The following is a 3399-nucleotide window of genomic DNA, read 5'->3' as shown; positions in this document are numbered from 1 at the left end:
AAAGAAAGAAAGAAAGAAAGAAAGAAAGAAAGAAAGAAAGAAAGAAAGAAAGAAAGAAAGAAAGAAAGAAAGAAAGAAAGAAAGAAAGAAAGAAAGGAGAGACCTCCTTCCTTCTGCTTTGAGTGAGGTCCTGGCCAATATCACCTTTGGACTATAGTAAAACATCACAAAAACTTTTGTGGCTGAATGAAATCAAATCTGTGTAGTTTGTAGCATCCACTTAACGGCATGTCTGAATCTCATTGATTAAAATGACATGTACCATTTCCAACATTACTGTATTTGTCAAACATCAAAGCAAACTTGTCCTTTTTGATATCCTACAAGGAGCAACAAAAAGCAAATATTTAAGATATGTGTAGCCTCTTTCTTTCGATATGAATATTTGTTTATTCTTTAAGACAAAGACTTCTCTGTTTCTTATGATGATAATAAGAAGATAAAAAAAGGAAATGGGAACTGTCGACCATGCATGTTTTTCTCTCATTTCTCCTGTGCCTGCACAAAAGGCTTTTCAAAACATTTTCTAATCGACCTCGCTAAAAAAAGCTTCATGTGTAAGGCCTTAGAAAAAACTCTCTGTTAAAGACACATCAGATTTATAGTTTCACATCTGTAGTGCAGCTTTTTTAAAACATGATGCCATTGTCTCTACATTAATGGGGCAGATGAGCTAACAGCTGTTAACAGTTAACATGTCAGACTTGTGTTAACCAAGAGTCAGTCCAGTTCTTGCACAATCTTCCTTATCTTTATTAAATGCTGCACTGTTTACATGCTAATAAGCATGTAATGGAGACTTATTTATGGAAGAGGAAAGGAGTGAAGGGAGGCACTCAGATATTTTTTCACACTGGCTCAGTGGAATGTTTTTTAAATTGAAAATGGATTCTTTGTTGATGAAAAATTGTAGGATTGCTCTGAGCTACAACCACTTGTTGATGCTAGGAAGTGAAGAGAGGAACCTCTGTGTACGCTCGGTCTTGAAGAGGCTTTAAACAGAAACTGTGTCTTCAGCACGGGTGGATATAACAAAGTAACTCCAGTATTGCTTAAATACATATCTGTATAACCTTTTTTTTTTTTTTAATGAAAATGATAAGTACAATTTCTGATCATTCTACAGTTGTTTTTAATGAAGTAACATTGTTAGTGTATGGCTTTGAGTACTTGTTGCATTAGTATTTTTACTTGAACTATTACATAAAGGACGGGGATAGCCACTTCCTCCACCACTGGTTTTCAGTGATAAAAAGGTTCTTGAGAAAACTGCTCACAGCAAGACGGACAGATTATCTGGACAAAGAAGGAATCTGGAGCTGCTCAAATCTAATTTTCCAGCTTTAGGCCTCACAAATAAAATTCTTCTGGCCCGTTTAATTGGAAGCAGGATATTCAAAACCTCAGCAAAGAAAACTGAATTACTATCTCATAACAAAAATGCTGATGATTTACAATAGAAAAAGAACAAGGGGCTCATACAGAAATGTCACTATTATGAATCATTTTAGTGTTTTTTTGGCAGCAAACAGAAGGCTTCTGTGGATTGAAAGTAGAAATTAAGTGGAGAGTGGTCACATGTGACTGGCAATGACGATTGGGCTGATTTCAGGGGAGGTCAGCATTGGTTAAATTGCGAAATCTGCTGCCAAAGCAGATTGAAAATATAGCACGCAAGTTTGACATTCTGTTCACAGCTGTTTGGACTCAAGTTAAAAGAGGATGTGCTCACTGTGTTTAGATTCCCATGGACCAAAATGTTCTTTGTGTAAAAAAGAAAGTACGGTTTTTATAAAGTGTTGTCAAAGCAGACGACAAAAAGTTTTGATTAGGCAGAAATATTATTGAAATTCGAGCATCACCTAAAACAGGTTTTTGTACTCTTACATAACATTTCATTTTCTGCTTCATTGAATTCACATAAGGTTGATCCTCTTCATTAGAATTCACCATCGCATCCTGTTATAATGCTCACATGTCACACCTCCGCCATACACACAGAGATGTTTTTCCTTTAGGCAGGTTTCTATCAATCTCACTCAACTAATTATTATATTACGTTAAAATTGATGGAAAACAACGTGTTTAATAAAGCTTTAATGTTTTCCTTCCAAATGCAAATAATATTGTATGTTTATTGTAGAATAATGTAGCAATAATGCATGCAGTAATATATATTTCTTTCAGTTATATATAAAAAAAAATGCAAAAGGAAGCAAATTATATGATACATGATACAGCAGAGGCATCAAGCAGTTGTAATGTTGTGTGTAACATCCAACAACAGATTAAAGAGAGGCTTGATGCTGCAGTGTTACTGACCCGGGGGCTTCCATGCAGTCAAATGTTGATCAAAATGGACTAGAACTGTGATCTGATCCAGGGTTTTTTATTCACATACCTTTTATTCAAATTTTATTTAACTTTATTTAATAGTGCATCAGTTACAGTTATGTGTTAAACAGTTATTCAAACAGCTTCTTTGCGTCACTGCATTGCATAACTTATAGATTGGTTAACCAGTTGCCTGCTTTCTGCAGACAGAAATGACATTGCAGTAATTCTGCATCTATGTGAAGTTGTTTTTAAATGCGATAACAGCAGCCTCAGAGATGCAGATTAGTGATAAACATTTCAAGAGAAACATGATGTCTTTATAGCTGCAGATGATGGAAACCAAAGCTGCGAATGTGCTTTTTACATTTTTTGTAAGTGGTATGAGAAACTGGGACCAGCTAGTTAAAAGTCTAACCATTTTATCTCTGTGATATGAAATCTGAAAATACAAAAATAATGCTTCCCACTGCCATATGGTGCCATTATTATTGTTTCCCAACTAAAACCTAAAGATAAACTACACCGGTTTCAGCCCTTAATTCCGGTCTGAGTTCAACACTTTTAATGCTGACAGCAAAAGAGTCTAACCTGTTGTTGGGATTAGGAGGTTGTGCACTTTCCACGGCCAGCTATTTGAAGCATTTGAAGTAGGCCAATGGTCTTTGAGGTAAACGGATTCTTTTAAAAGCTCCAAAGTGAAGTTTATTGCAAGAAAATTAATATTTTTGTTTGTGATTATTGTTCTTTTCTGGGGTCGGTGATCAGAGATTTGAATAAATGCAAACGAAATCGCTGGTTTCATATTATTAGGCCAATTAGATGGCTACAAAGCTCGCATCACATGGGTGCAAAGCTGCTGCCACAGACAACAGAGCCATTAATCCTTCTGCTCGCTGTTGTTAAGGCTACGCATGTTTAATGCACACTAAAGCGCACAGCCTGTTGCTGATCTGCACACCATCACTTCTCACTATTAAAGTCCAGCAAAAAACAGCCTCTTGGCGCTGCTTTTTGCATTTGGGAGGGGAAAGAAGGCGTGTCCCTGAGTCATGCATATAATAG

This window comes from Haplochromis burtoni, unplaced genomic scaffold (assembly GCF_018398535.1).
Source record: "Haplochromis burtoni strain Fernald_Lab_line unplaced genomic scaffold, NCSU_Asbu1 Contig_31, whole genome shotgun sequence".
In the NCBI taxonomy this organism is placed as follows: Eukaryota; Metazoa; Chordata; class Actinopteri; order Cichliformes; family Cichlidae; genus Haplochromis; species Haplochromis burtoni.
Note: the sequence above shows the minus strand (reverse complement) of the source record.